Below are 15,808 nucleotides of genomic sequence, written 5' to 3'. Positions count from 1 at the left end.
TCTGATGGGTCAGGTCTGTCTGTGCAGGTCAGACAATGGTCCAATGACCATTCACAGTTTCCTCTTCCCTTTCCTTCATTGGCCAAAGTATGGTGTGTTCTGGAGGCTGGAGAGAACCAGGGGAGTCTGGGAGTTACCCTGGGGAGTGAGAGGCAGGTGAGCTGGGGTCTGGGCTGGGCTGATGGTGCAGCTGGAGCCCTGAAATTCTAAGGAGCTGGACTGTTGGGGCTTCTGGAACTCTACATTGGGATTTTGGGTGGGAGACCCCAGATCCACCTGATTCCTGGGGCTCCCTGGCTTTAGCTAGCAGGCACCCAGTTGGTAGGCCTGGAGGGAGTTGCAAGCTGAGACTCCATCCTGTACCAGATTGAAGCAGGGACTGCTTCTTTGGTCCTGAATTTATTTCCAGGCTCTAGTAGAAGTATTTTCTGCAGTCTTTGTGCTGAAAGAAGCTTCATCCAACTCCCTCAATTTGCTGGTGAGGAAATGTGGTCCTCAAGGGGAATGACTTTCGCTGAGGTTACATGGTGGATAAGCAGTGGGCCCTGGAGGATGTGGACCTCCCCTCTTTCACCTTGGTCTGTGTGGTCTCAAGATAGACCTGGATTCAAACCCTGCCTTTACCACCGAGTGGCTTTGTGAACTGGGGCAAGTGACTCAGCCTCTCTGGGCTTTAGTTTCCACATCAGTAAAATCCATTCATTCAAGCAGTCCTTCTCTTGCCGACCCTCCACCTTACCCCTGCTACTGCTCACACACACACTGGCGTGGACACATATGGCCCATGCTGAGTCTCTTGGTAAACTGCAGGGAACAATAGGCAGGTCTGGCCACTGAACACCACCTCTACTTTCTGCCCCTCTCCCTCAGCCAATCTCACAAACCCTGTGAAGCCTTCTCTGAGAGCTCCCAGCTAGAAGGCTGTCTTCTTGAGCTCATTCGGAAGGCTGCCTGAGCCCCTCTGATGGCCTTGACCTCCTCTGCTGCTTTCTCTGTCCCCAGATGGGAACTCCCAGAGGGTAAAGTCTGGCCTGATTCATCTCTGAGTCCCTAACCCAGGGCAGGGTCCAAAGGCTATGGCTGGGAGTGATTGTGGAAGGAGTAACTGAAGGAAGCCCCTCCAAGCCCTTCCCTTTCTCAGGAGCCCATGCCCACCAACTTCACCCTCCCAAACCATTGATGAGGTAGAAAGAGCCCTGGAATGTGTGTGTGTGTGTGTGTGTGTGTGTGTGTGTGTGTGTGTGTGTCATCACACAGACCTAGGATGGAATCCCAGCCCAGCCTCTTCCTAACTGTGTGAACTTGGGAAATGACCTCACGTCACCAAGCCTCAGTTTCCTCTTCTATAAGTAGCCTTCCTGAGGAGGGGACATTTAAGCTGAGAACTGAAATATCTAGATAGAAAGACCTAGAGGAACTCTTCTGAGCCCCGAGGTGGGAATCAGCTTGGCATGTTCCAGAAATAGAAAGGAAGCCGGTGCCGCTGGAGTGCAGTGAGCAGGGGGAGAATAACTGAAGTGGGGCGGAGACATGCAGGCACTACACCACACAGGCTTCGAAGAGGACTGAGGAGTCCGACTCTTAATCCAAATGATATGGGAACTGACTGGAGGGTCTGCAGCAGGGGGTGGCTTGCTCTGCCCAATCCCCCAGGAGCTTCATTCTGGTCACTGTATGGTGACTGCCGGAGTGAGACAGGACACAGGGAGTCCAGTGACGAGGCTGTGACAATAAGCCCGCCGAGAGACGATGGTGGCTGACGAGGGTGGTGCCTGGGGAGGCGGTGAGAAAGGTTGGGCGTGTGATCTGTCCTGGAGGTGTATCCCACAAGACTGGGTGTGGAAGACGAGGGAAGAGAGAACTCAGGATAGCCCTTGTTTCAGGGACCTATGGCTGAGGAATTAACTACCCCAAAACGTAACTGGCTTAAAACAACAATGATATATTATTTCTAAAAATTCTGTGGTTCCGCCAGAGTCAGCTGGCGAGTTCTGCTGCTTTCGCCTGGGGTCACTCGTGTGGCTGCATTTAGCTGGGGGTTGGCTTCTCCTCCCCCAGGACCTCTCTACGCATGGCCTCTCATCATTCAGAAGTCTAGCCTACAGCGTGGCAGCTGGTTTCCAAGAGGGTAAGCCCCAATGTGCAAGTGCCTATTGAGTCTGCTTCCTTCATGCTTCTTGATGTACCATTGGCTAATCCAATTCACATAGCCAAGCCCAGAGTCAGCTTAGGAGGGGACACACAGGGCATGGCTACCTGGAGGCCTGCTTCATTGGAGGCCACCAATGTGTCAATTTAGCACACAATCCCTCCCCCCCCTTGCCTCCACTGTTTATGGCTTGAAGAAATGGGTGAAATTCAAGGGTAGAGCAAAAAGGGTGGGGTTTACCGGAGATGGTGCAGTGTCCTGCCCCTGGACCTCCCACGTGAGACCCTGGGGAGGACAGTGGGTTTGGGAGAGCCAACAGCAGTGGAGACACACAGTTCTTGGCAGGTATGGTGAGGCGGGGTTAGGGTTAGAGACCAGAGGAGGATAGAGACCAGATGGGGTAGTAATCATGGTAGAGGACCTCAGAAGTCTCTGGACCGTTTCCTCACTCAACAGGCATCCACGAGCCCCCATGCTGTGCTTTGCCCTGGGGTGAGCACAGAAGACACTGAGAGAATTGAGATTCAGCCTGTGACCTTGGGGAGCTCACAGTGTGAAGGGAGACAAAGCACGCCCAGAGATGCCAACACAGCATGAGAGGTGACAGCTTAGTGATGCAGTGGAAGGTTGTCTGAGACTCTTTCGGATTCCAGGGGAGGGATTCTAGGAGTGCTTCCCAGTGCAGGAGTGCTAGAAGAATAAACTGTTAATCAGACAAGATGGTGCAGCTCTGGCAGTGAAAGACTGGAAGCAGACCCACAAGTGGGCTCTGGGAAGATCACCTGCAGATATCATTATTCCCATTTTATGGATGAGCAAACTGAGGCTCAGAATGGGGACGTCACTTAACCTAAACAGAGCCCCTACATCCTGGGCTTCTTTTCACCCTGTTTAGTTCTTGCTGAAAGCATAGGGAAGGTGGGGGAGGAGAGGGCTCGCTCTTGATCTTATAGGGATGAGAGGCTGGAATGGAAGTGGGAGGAGCTGCTGTGAAGTGCCCCTCCCTGTGTCCTGGATTTGTGCCACCTCCTTAAGGAAGGCAGAGCCCTGTGAAGAGACATAAAAGGAGGTGGTGGCATGGACTGGGGATGGGCAGACCCAGACTTGGAGCTCCTAGTCTAAGCAAAGAATCTCGGTCTTGCCCTCAGGACTCTCTCCCAGACCTCACCACCACCATGGAGTCCAGCACTTGTGCCCCGTATGAGGAGGTGTGGGGGGGAAACATAGGTCTGAGGGATGAAGAATGGAGGTCAGGGGTCAGGACAATGGGAGAGCATGAGGTACCTGTGGTGAGGTGTCGGACTGGTTCCCTATCAAGTGGGGAAGGGTGAGGGGTTCCCAGGTTTAGCCCTGGGAACCCAAATTGGGGGAGTAGGGGGGAGGCTGGGAGCTTAGAACCTGGCCCAGATCAGCCTCAGCCTGAGCAAACTTGAGTTTGTCTCAACTCTTCTAGGCTGGTGCCACGGGTCCCCAGCGCTCTGTCAAGTGGAGCCACCAGCACAGGAGCTCAATAATACATGAGACAGCTGAGCTGTGGCCTCCCCTCTGAAGGGAAAGGCAGCCCCACATCCAAGCCCAGCCAGAGCTCTAGTGTTCCTTCCAGCTTTTCTGGAGGTAGTTATGGGGGTGGCTGCTGAGTGCAGGCTGCAGAGATACCACAGGAGGGGTGTGTGTGGAAGGAGATGGACAAGGGGGAGGGGAGGTCCTGGCATCTGATGCACTCATGGCAAAAGCCTCTTTTCCTGGAAGCCAGCAAAAGAGAGATTGGGGGGGTGGGGGGAAGGAGTAATGAAGAAGGTTGTTGGGAGGGGAAAGTAGAATCAGAAAGGCCTGGAGAGGGAGGTACAGACAGACTTAGTGAGTCAGAAAGAGATAGAAGGGAGAAAATAGGCAGGAGTAAGTGTAAGGATATGACACATTCAGGTAGGCAAGAAATAGGCTGTTTACTTTTTAAATGCACTCAGAGCCCTCATTTCACCTGGCCCATGGGAAATCCAGTCTTCATTGTTGTTGGGCTCTCGCAACACATGACAGCCCCTAGAGTTGAGCCAAGTCCCAAAAAAGTTACATAACCAGACATGGACAAGGTCCTTCAGTCTGGTCAGCAGGCCTCCCTAGTCACCTGACTAGCACAACTTCCTCAGGTCAGAGACTATGCCATTCAGTGCCAGCCATGCTTGGAGCATAGAATCACTGGTGATCTGGGAGCCACTTAATGTGAGGTCCAGTGTTCTGAATGCCACTTGATTCCTTGAACCCAGGGTCTAGATCTAGCCATTCCTTGGGACTGGGGAGCCTGAACTGCTACCCCCACCCCCCCATCTAAGAGGTTGGGGAAGAGTCTCCCACTGTGGTCTCTAGAAGTCTCAGGCAGTTGTCTGTCCCAGAGCCATACCCCTGTGACACTCTGACCCGTGGGTGTGGGGACCTGTCGTTTAGCACAGTCTTTGTACCTCAGCCTCCTACAGCTGAGCTGTTGGGACCAGCCCAGCAGTCCCTCTGGGGCCTGGAGGTTTCAGGCCCAGCCAGAAAGCCTGGGGGAGTGTTCCCCAGAACCTCCACGAGCCACCCCTGTGGTGGGGGGGGAATGGCAGACCACCAGAGCTGGAGCTTTGTCATGAGTGAGCGGGAGGGACCTAACCTGCAGCTAGATGGTCATTAAATTATTCGATGCACATTTATGGCGTGTCTGCAGTGGGCCAGGCCCTACCCTGCTCTACAGGCCCCACATGCCCTGGTCCTTACACATTTTTTATTTTAAAAACTTAATTGTGAAATGTCATACATGCAAAAGAATATATGTGCATGTGCATACATGTATGTATACTTACATACACAGTAATACATATATTTATACATGTATCTATATAAAAGTATATGTATTGTTTAAAGAGTAAAGATAAAATGAACCACCACTAGGCACTCACCACTAGTTTAATGGGACATTCCAGTACCTTCGAAGCCCTCTGTATGGCCCTCCTCTGTTGCCTATCCTTTCTTTATCCTCTGAGAGATTAACATCCTGAATATGATGGTAATCATTCCCTTAATGGCGTTAATCATTTGAGTGATTTGTCCATTGGGCACAGTAAGCACAGTACCTAAGACCCACAATACTTTTCATAGCCCACAAAAATGTTTTAATTTCTTTTAAAATCAGAGATGATTGAATAAATAAATAAATGGGGGAGAAAGACATTTTCCTTACATAATTCCAATATATGTAGGTACAACCGCGCTCCAGAAGGGGGCGCTTTATCAGGTTAATGGTGCCTTATACCTCGTTTGCTAGGAATTTTTAACATAAATGATTGTTGAATTACCAAATGTGTTTTCTGTATAAATTGAAACGTTTGCTTGTTTTTTTCCTCTGAAATATTATCGTTAACTGGTAGATTTTCTAATGTTGAATCAACCTTCCTAGAATAAACTCTACTTGGTGATGAGTTTAAATGCATTGTTAGATTTAGCTTGCTACTCTTTTATTTAGGGCATTTACATCTATGTTCATAAGTAATATTTTTCTGTAATTTTTCTGTCCCATCCTGTCCTTGACTGTTTTGATATAAATTTTTATTTTTCCAGGAATTTGTTTATTTTTGTTTTAAATTTGTCATAAAATTGTTTATAATATTCTCCTATTGCCTTTTAAATCTCTGTTACAGCTGTAGTTCTGTAGTCCCGTTCTTAAAATCTAACACTGGTAATTTGTGCCACCTCCCTTTTTATTTTGCCTTGGTCAATCCTGCCAGGATTTTCTCAATTTTGTTCCTGTATCACTTTAAGAATTAGATTCAGCTGGAAGACACAGACCCCACATAGCAGGTCACTGTCCTACCATCCCTAGAGTGAGGCCCTTATCTTAGGTCCCGGATGGTATCCACCATACCCATGTTTCTGACAGCAGAATGGAGAAAAGGAGAAAGAAAAGGGCAAAGGTTGTGGGCCATGTCTTCTCACTGGCTGCTTGACATCTGACTGCCCCAGGCTCTGTCCTTGGTCCTCTTTTCTTCTCTGCCTTCACTCATTGCATGAGAATCTCATCCAGTTAAACAGTCTAAATGCTGATGATTCCAAATTCATATCTGCAGCCTAGTCCTCTCTCCTGAGCTCCAAACACACAAATTCAACTGCCCGCTTGAAATTTCTGCTTGAATATCTATCCAACAGGCATGTCAAACTCAACATGGCCAAAATTTAACTCCCTAGAAAAGAAAAATTGAACAAAACGCTGGAACCCCAAATGGTCCCTTTCTTCTGAATGCTTCCTGAGTGCAACTTGTAGTTTGGTTGCACCTTGGCTGCCCCTCTCCAAATAGAATATTCTGCAACTCTTGGTACTCCCTCATTTAATGGATCCCAAGTAGCATTAAAAAAAAAAAAGAGGAATCAAATAGCATGAAATAGACTAGACCAGGAAATATCAGGGTACCTCCCATGTAATTAGGGTGAGTACTGCTTGTGAAACTTTTGTCTAAGTCCTGAGTCCTGTTGTAAAATGTCTTATTGTGGTTTGAAGTAAAAAATTTTCACTGGTGCAGGCCTCAGAGTTCAACAGGTGCCTTCAGGACAAACACCAGCTATAAGTCCCATTTACTCATTGCCCTTTGTTGTCATTTCTGGCCTCTATTATTTCCCTTATTTTGTAGTCAGCTCATAGATACTTTCAAAAGATAATTTTAAAAATGTATTCATCATTTTTAAAGTGCTACATGGGAAAGCATTTGTGCACCCTTCGTCTGCCATTTTGCTGGAAACGAAACTTTCTTCCTGTGATTCTAGCCCATCTCCTTCACAGCTCATTATATTCCAGTTTCACTTGTCTCCTTCATGTTCCCCAAATATGCCAAACTCTTCTGCAAAGAATCTTTGTACTTTCTGTTCCTTCCACCTCGATTGCTTCTCCCTGGCTCATCTAAGTCTGGCTGCTTTGTGTCCTTCAGGCCTTCTTCATCAATCAGGATTTGTTCAATTATAAGTGACAGAAAACCCAGCTCAAAATAGCTTAAGAAAAACCAAGAGAATTTACTGGTTTACTTACCCGAAAAGTCCAAGTGCAGCACTACCTTCAGGTATAGCTGAAATCAGGTGCTTCAGTGATTTCTCCACTCTTCAGGTCTCTGTTTCTGAACTTCCTTGCCACGTAGCAGGCAGGCACTTCCCTTGTGGTGGTAAGATGACTGCCCACAGCTCCAGGTTTATAATCTACTCAGTTAGCAATTCCCAGGCAAAGAAAGTTTCTTTTTTCCCAATAGTGTCAGCAAACGTCCTAGAACTGAGCTTCATTGGCTAGGCCGGGATCACAAGCCCATTCCTAAAGATGGGCTGAAGTCTGCTCCACAAAAAAACATGTATTAAGCATGTAGGAGAAGTGGTCCCGCCCACTCCCCATCCAAATATAAAGGCTCTGTTATCAAAAGTAGGACAAGTGGATGATGGGAGGCAAAAGCCACAGCTTCCCACTCCTTGACCTCTAAAGTACGTCAACCTTGTTACTCCCTATCACGTCAGCCTGTTTATTTCCTTCAAAGCAGGCATGTAACCTACTCGGAAATGCTCTTGTTGATTCTTTATGGCCTTCCTTTCTTCCTCTGGATTGAGCATGCTCAGAAGGCAAGGACCTTGCCTGTCTCAATCACTGGTATATCCCCGTAGCACTTGGAATGGTGTCTGGCACACAGTAAGTACTTGATGAAGGCTTGTAGCAAGGTTTGTGAACTGGAGAACCTATCCTCTCTTGCTTCCTGAATCTCCCGCCTGAGGTTATTACTTCATGCCAGGCAACCGTACTTCCTTCTCTATTGGATCAAGGCCATTGGCATATAAAGCTGCTCCTAATAAGCTTCAGTCACAGAACCCCTGTTTGACGTCACTTTCTTGCCAGCTGCCACCCCTTTCTCTGCTCCTTTTCAACACAAAACTTCACAGAAGAGTGGTCTACATTTGCCATGGTGACTTCCTCACTTTGAATTTATTGTTCAGCCACTTTGTTGTTTTCTCCCTCATGGCCAAGCACTCTTGCTCAGGCTCCATTGCTGGTTCCCCCATGTCATCCTGACTTCTAACTGTGGTACCTCAGGCCTTCGTCTGCTTCTCTTCTCTATCAACACTTTCTCCTGAGGCCATTCATCCTGTTCCATGGCTGTCAGTACCATTTATATGACGAGGACTCCCCGAATTCAAGTCTCCAGCCCTGAACCTCTCCAGTGCTGACCCAGAATCATCTATACCTCTGCCTTCTTATCATGGATATCCAAGTTGGGTGTTGTGAAATAATAGAAAAAAATATATCCAGGTATACCTGGGGGATATGGTGTGTTCAGTTCCATCCACAATAAAGCGGATCATAATCTTTTTGCTGGTAGAGGGTCTTGCCTTCAGTTTGCAAAACACACAACATCTGTGAAGTGCAATAAAGGGAAGCACAATAAAATGAGGTGTCCCAGTTTTGGTGTCTACCCCCAGTTCCTGACACAGAGCAACTCCATCCCTTGGAATTTCCTGAGTCAGAGCAGCGCCTTTTGTTCTAATGAAGTGACTGTTGGTGGGCACGTGGGTAGCTTCAGGATGGGAGCTGGTCGCCAGAACTACCAAGCCATGATTAGAAGCTTGGAATTCTTAGCTCCAGCCCCCACCCTTATCCTCTGGGAAGGGGAGAGGGGCTGGAGATTGGGTTAATGATCAAGCACGCCTATGTGAGGAAGCTTCCACAGAAACCCCCAAAATATGGAGTTCAGAGAGCTTCTGGTTTGGTGAACACTTCCACATGCTGGGAGGGTGGAGTACCCCAGTTCCATTGAGACAGCAGCTCCTGTGCTCAGCACCCTTCCAGACCTTGCCTTTGTATCTATTCATCTGACTGTTCTGTATCCTTTATTATCCTTTATTACATCATTAACTGGTCTATGTGTCTCCATGAGTTCTGTGAGCTGTTCAAGCAGAGATTGAATCCAAGAAGGGGGTCATGGGAACCTCTGATTTGTGGCCAAATCAGACAGAAATTGTAGATAACCTGGGGACCTACTACTTGAGATTAGCATCTGAAATGGGGGGCAGTCCTGTGGGAATGAGCCCTTAACCTCTGTGTCTGTGTGAACCCTGGTTAGCGTCAGAATTGAATTGAATTGCAGGACACCCAGCTGGTACAGGAGAATTGGTTGGTGTGGGGGGGAAAAAAACCAAAGACACATTTGGTGACCAGAAGTGTCAGAAGTAAATTATTCTGTGAGTATAGTTAAGTAGAGAAGGAAAGCAGAAAACAGTTTCCAAAACAGGTGTCCAAAACAAAATTATTTCCATAAGTTTTTCTATCCTCTATGTATGTAGACATTTAGCAGAAATATATTTTTCCCTCTCTGTATTATTTTTATTGTTTTACTTTTTCTCATTAGACTGATAAATAATGAACATGATTTTACAAATCAGACCTTCATTTTCCAATGCACAGTAACGCAAACCATATTATACGAATGCTATGTTAATGAGTTACTTCAAATAACCTTTCCACCCTTGAAACTGAAGGTACACCCTCTGCAAAGTATAATATTTCTTAGCTGGACTGAAAAATGGGAAGCTATAATTGGCTAATACTGTAGACCCCTTTTTGTTCTTTTTTGTTTTTGGTTTTTTTGCAATGAAGCAATTGTTATTTAGGAAAAAAAAAAAGCCTGTTGACCTTGAGTTCTACAATAACCCTGTTCCTCCCTTGGTCTTTGCTCTTTTCCATCTCAGTCAAGGGCACCACAATGCATTCTACTGCTCCCTCCACAAACCCAGACAGCATTCCCTCACTCCCACATTAATCCATCCACAAATCCTCAGTTCACAACCAAATAAAGTCCAAATTCATCCCCCCGCCCCCCTTGCCATTACACCCGACCTGGAACCGTCCTCTCTCAGCTGGATTACTGCAGTAACTCCTAACTGGTCTCCCTCATTCTCCCTCTTGCTCCATTTAAGTTCATTCTCGACACAGCAAACAGCACGATCTTTTAAAAACAAATCAGATCAAGAATAGAATAAATGAGCAAACTAAACAGAAACAGTCTCAGAGATATAGAGAAAAAACTGCTGGTTGCTAGATGCGAGGGGGGTGAGGATAGGGGAGAAGGTTAGGGAATTAGAAAGTACAAATTGGTAGCCACAAGATTGCCATGAGAATATGAAAGACAGTTTGGAGAATATAATCAATAATGTAAAAATTTTGTAGGGTATCCGATGGACACTTGTCTTATTAGGGAGACCACTTCAGAAATGGTGTAGATGCCTGACCACTGCAGCGTACACCTGAAGCTGAAGCTGAACAATATTGTATGTCAACTATAATTTCATATATATATGTATATACATACAGACATATATACCTATATATGGGATGTGGAGTACAACAGCGAATAGATTCAATGGAATTGTAACAGCTATATATAATGTTAGAGGGGAAGTAGATTGGGGGAGGGGGTTATTACTTTGTGACGGGTGTAAATGTCTAACTATTACATTGTTTTGTATACCTGAAACTAATAAAAAAAACTGCAAAAAAACAACAACACCCAAAACAAATCAGATCATGTTGATCCCCACTTACACCTTTCAAAGGCTTCCCTGCACTAAGAGTAAAATCCAAAACTCTCACCCTGGCCTCCAGGCCCAGCCTGTTCCTCTGACTTCAATTCTCCCCATTTTCCTGCTGGTTTACCAGGCACTGAACACACTGAGCTTTCTGTCACAGGATCTTTGTTTTCTGCTGGGAAATCTCTCTCCCTAATTTCACACGACTGGCTCCTACTTATCTTTCAGGTCTCAGTTTAAATGTCACCTCCTAAGGAGAAACCCCCCTGATTCCCCTTTCCATTATGTCACCAGTTTGTTCCTCGTTCATAATTTCTAGGGAAGCTCTGTGGCATCATGGTCGAAAACAGACTCTGGAGGCAGACGGACTGCACGTTGAATCCTAGCTCGGCTACTCTTTGACCGTGTGACCTTGGCCACATTTACTTCACCACTCTGTTCTTCAGTTTTCTGATCTGTAAAATGGGGTATGCTAATAATAGCACCTCCCAGGATCGGTGCCTAGCACAGAGGAAGCACTATGTAAATATTAGCAGGTATTTTATTATTCCTTTATGGCACATGCCTTGGGATTTAATTATTTATATTTCTGAAATGTAAGCTTCGAGGGAAAACGGACTGTGCTTCTTTTATTTACTGCTGTGCCCCTAACACCTTACATAGTGGCTGGTACATAGCAAGTGTTTAATTATGTTGTTGAATAAATGCATGAAAACAGAAGTGCTCTCACCTCTTTGGGTGCTGACAATCTAGAGATCATGGAGACTTACCTTGTCCTACTTACCCTTCAACCACTGGCCACTTTAGAGATGTGAAAACTGAGACCCATAAAGGTGGTGTGATTTGAGCAAAGACTCATCAAGGGGGCAAGGGTATTGCTCTTCTCAACCTCCCAGAGGGAAATACAATCGTCAGAAACGTGATGAAGCACCCAAAGCACGTGGACCCTGCTGCATCTACCGTGTTTCCCCGAAAATAAGACCTCGCTGGACAATCAGCTCTAAGGCGTCTTTTGGAGCAAAAATTAATACATGACCCAGTATTATATTATATTATATTAATTATATTATATTATATTATATTATATTATATTATATTATATTATATTCTCGGTCTTATAGAAAAATAAGACTAGGCCTTATATTAATATTTGCTCCAAAAGACGCATTAGAGCTGATTGTCTGGGTAGGTCATATTTTGGGGGACATACGGTATGTGAACACAAATCACAGCCTTTTATTCTAGGAATAATAACTAGGGCAAAATTTTCATCACAAGAGAAATTAAAAACAAAGAAAACCTGTGAGCCTCTGGGTGGAGCAGCAAGGGGGATTGAAGTGCTGTTGGCTGAGATGGCACTGACGCTGCAGTTGTGCCTTTCTGGGGAAGACATCCAGTCCCCTGTTCAAATAATTGCCACTGCCCAAACATTTTATTCCTGCCACATTTCGGAATCCAGAGGCCTCATTTTGCAAATGTGGGGACAGAGGCTTAGAGAGAAAGGACTTATTCAAGTGCACATAATCAATTAAACCTAAGATTCTGACAAGCTTCTGATCACAAGACTCTTTTAAGCTCCAGTTAATATAAAAGCTCTAAATATGAGAATTGAGAGAAAGAAGAGGCGAGGAGGAGGGTGGAGAAGAAGGACTAGAAGAAGGAAAAGGAGGAGGTGTCAATTCAGGTGCCCATTGTCAGGCAGAGGCACTGACAGATGTGGGGGCAACCAGAAACCTTGGGGGGAGGGCAGGGAGTCTGCTCGGGAAAGAGGAGATGGAGGCTGGGCCTAGTTGGGTTATTTTCAGAGCTGCTATCTTTGTCTGCATCTGCTAAATTATTAAACTGATATCACATCCTGGATGGTGCCAGGCCAGGTTGCAGGGAAGAGACTGAAAGGGAGGGGTTGGATTTCTTAGCAGAGGCCTCGAATCTTCTAGGCTGGGATGCAAGAAGACTTCTCAGGCCTTTACCGCATGCCCCAGCACACTGTCAGCTGATGGAGGGGATCCAGCTTTGGGCCACAGCCACAATGTTTCTTCATAAGGCTCCGTCTCTGCTGGCTGCTGTCCTGGGAGGGATGTGTACATAATGGACAGGACTCTGGAGCCAGGTCCCTCTCGGGCTGCCTCTTCTCTTTCAGGGTCTCTGACTCAGACCAACGACAGATATTACTAGCTTGTGACCCCTTGGACAAATCCTGCATCTATCTGTGCCCTTGCCTACGAAATAGGTATTAGCAGTTCCATTCCTCAGACCCCCAAGATCACAGGGGAAATGTGCCTTTCTTAGGGTGGCACAGCTAGGAAAGGACTCAGCTTCAATTCAAACACAAGTCTCTAATTCCAGATTCCTTCTCTCTCTCTCTCTCTCTCTCTCTCTCTCTCTCTCTCTCTCTCTCTCTCTGTCTCTCTCATCTTAATATTTTATCTATTTCCCATCTCTACAAAAAGAATGTATAACTTATAAAATCAGAAAAAAACAATCATTATAGTTTAAAACTGTATTTCCTAATTCCAAATGCTGTGTTTGCCAGGCTGGCTGTGCTCTCAGAGGAGGTTGGCTGGGCTCCTGTCCACGCCTGGGAGTGTGGAACCCAGGCGATTAAGGAAGCTGGGAAGGAAGCTGGCTGATGCCAAAGCTCTCACCTCTGGTCCTGTGCACAGGATGTACTCATCCTGAATCCTTCTCCCTTCCCATCTTTGCATCACTCATTTTGATTCATCCTTTAGGTTGCAGTTTAAATATCATCTGCAGGGAACTCTCTCTAATCCCCTCCTCACCCAGCTGAGCTCAGTCTCTGCTCTGTGTTCCCAGTAGATACCTCACTGAACTGCCATCACATGTCTGTGTCCCCCCTAGACTATGTGTTCCTTGAGGGTAGGGGCCCATCTGATCGTTGATATTCCAGCAGCCAGCCCAAATTTGTCGAATAAGTGAAATAAAGAATGAATGAATAGGGCGGACGTGTGGCTCAGTTGGTTGGAGCGCCGGTTTTTAACCACAAGGTTGCCAGTTTGTTTGACACCGGTTCAACTCCTGCAAGGGATGGTGGGCTGCACCCCCTGCAACTAACAACGGCAACTGGACCTGGAGCTGAGCTGCGCCCTCCACAACTAAGACTGAAAGGACAACAACTTGAAGTTGAACGGCACCTCCACAACTAAGATTGAAAGGACAACAACTTGACTAAGAAAAGTCCTGGAAGTACACACTGTTCCCCAATAAAGTTCTGTACTCCTTCCCCAATAAAATCTTTAATAATAATAATAAAAAGAATGAATGAACAAATGAATCAATGAAGAAGGGGACTTCCCTATTCTCCTCAAGCTCTAGCTACCCTTGCATTATTTTTAAGTTCAAACAAATGTTATTGGGTGCTTTATTGGGGGGGCAGGAATTCTACTTAATTTCAGGGGAGTCTAATGATAAGCAAAACCAGTCCAGGGAGAGAGACTATTAAATAACTAAACAATAAACAAATACATATGTAACTTGTGGAAAATGCCATGGAGGATGGGAAGAGGAGACATATCAAAGAATAACAGGGAGGTGAGCTATGACTTTGGCGTCAGTCAGATCTGTGTTTGAAACCTTGCTTGGCCACTTATCTGCTGTGTGACCTTGAGCAAGTCTCTTCACTTCTCTAGGCTTTGGTTTCTCACCAGGAAGAAACGGCTGCTGATGCCCTTTTCTTAGGGATACTGTGAGGAAATAGAGAACATTCATCCATTCAATAAATAAAGGTTGAGTATCTCTTCCTACTCAGAGAAAGGGCTTTCCCAAGGTCACTCAGATGGGATTTGAACTCAGATCTGGCTAGTTCTCTGGATCTGGCTGATGGTGGGGGGGAGGGATAGAGGTAAGTCCTAGTCTTGTCCCCCTCATTCATCTCACAGAAGTTGGGAGCAGTGATATATGCCTGATGCAGACAAAACACCTGTCAATCTCCCTACAGTGACAATGGGGAGGGGGTCTTCTGCACAGAGAAAAGATACAAGCGTTTATGACACAAAAGGATGACATTTCATGTCATTCAAAGGGATGTTTATGTCATTCAAAGGGATGACACCATTCAGCAGAGCATTCCTCCTTCCTGAGGGGCAACTTGGTAACTCCCGAGCCTCAGTCATTCTGAGTCCCTCTGACTCCCTGAGGCCCTATTTCCCTCATTGAATTTCCCTTCTCCTTCTCCCTCTATGAGCCTCCTCTAGCACCAATGTGCCCACTAAAACCCTCCCCTCTCCCTGAGCCCATCACAATTCACTGAACCCCTCTTCTTGCCCTCACTGAGCCCCTCTCCTTCTCCTCCACTGACCCTCCACTACTCCTGGTCACTGAACACCCTTCTCCTCACTCCCTCCTAAGTCCTCCTCCCTTCCTCTTCACCTAGCCTGGCGCCCCTTCATGGACCTCTCCCTCCTCTCTGAGACCCTTCTGAGTTGCTTCTCAGGAGCCTAGCTGTCTCGCCCACTCCCATGAGTCCCAATCACTCGATCCTAGGCACCTGAAAGCACTTGAGACAACGGGGGTGGGGTGGGGGAGGCTCCATCTCTTTCCTCCTCCACATCAAGCCAGGGCAGCTCCCGCATCTGCCTCCTCTTCAGACAGAGGCAGTAATCACACTGGCCACACTTTTGGCAATCCCCCTGAGCCCAGGGTTGGTGGGCAGCAATTCCCAATGGGTCAGAGCTGATTTCTGGCCCTCCAGCCTCTGCCGGGCGGCCATCACAGAGACCTCCCATCTCTGATGGTACCTTTAAGCAGATGGATACTGAGGCAGGGCCATGGCATCTGGACCAGTGTTTGGAGGGGGTACAGCGGGGTCATATCTGCTGTTCTATCATTTTGCCAGGATGACTATCCCAGTTAAGGAGGGTCGCCCAATGACAGTGAGGAGACCCAGGTCTCTGAGCCCCCACACGGCATAAATGGCTAAGTTGGTCCCATCCAGTGGCCCAGATTCAGCAACCAATCTGCAAAGTGACCTTGGGGAAGGCACCACTACACCTTCTGGGTCTGTTCCCCCCCCCCCCATTAAAGGTGTGGGGACATCTACTGGGAGGAGCAACTGAAGCAGAGTAATGGAAAGAA

General features: G+C 46.8%; 1 protein-coding gene across 2 annotated transcripts in view; it reads right to left on the bottom strand.

The window, feature by feature from the left end:
• Positions 1-15,808, bottom strand: part of KDF1 (keratinocyte differentiation factor 1) — a 29,835-nt gene that overhangs the window by 13,321 nt on the left and 706 nt on the right. Inside the window, exon 1 of one of the 2 annotated variants that reach the window (XM_081056319.1) lies at positions 7,191-7,566. The exons of the other annotated variant lie outside the window; for it this stretch is intronic. The gene's annotated coding sequence lies outside the window, so the exon portion shown is untranslated. Of the gene's footprint in view, positions 1-7,190; positions 7,567-15,808 lie in introns of those variants that run through there. 2 annotated transcript variants of the gene reach the window in all.

Source organism: Rhinolophus hipposideros (assembly GCF_964194185.1).
Source record: "Rhinolophus hipposideros genome assembly, chromosome: 8".
NCBI classification, from domain to species: domain Eukaryota; kingdom Metazoa; phylum Chordata; class Mammalia; order Chiroptera; family Rhinolophidae; genus Rhinolophus; species Rhinolophus hipposideros.
Note: the sequence above shows the minus strand (reverse complement) of the source record. Positions and strands in the feature narration are given on the sequence as shown.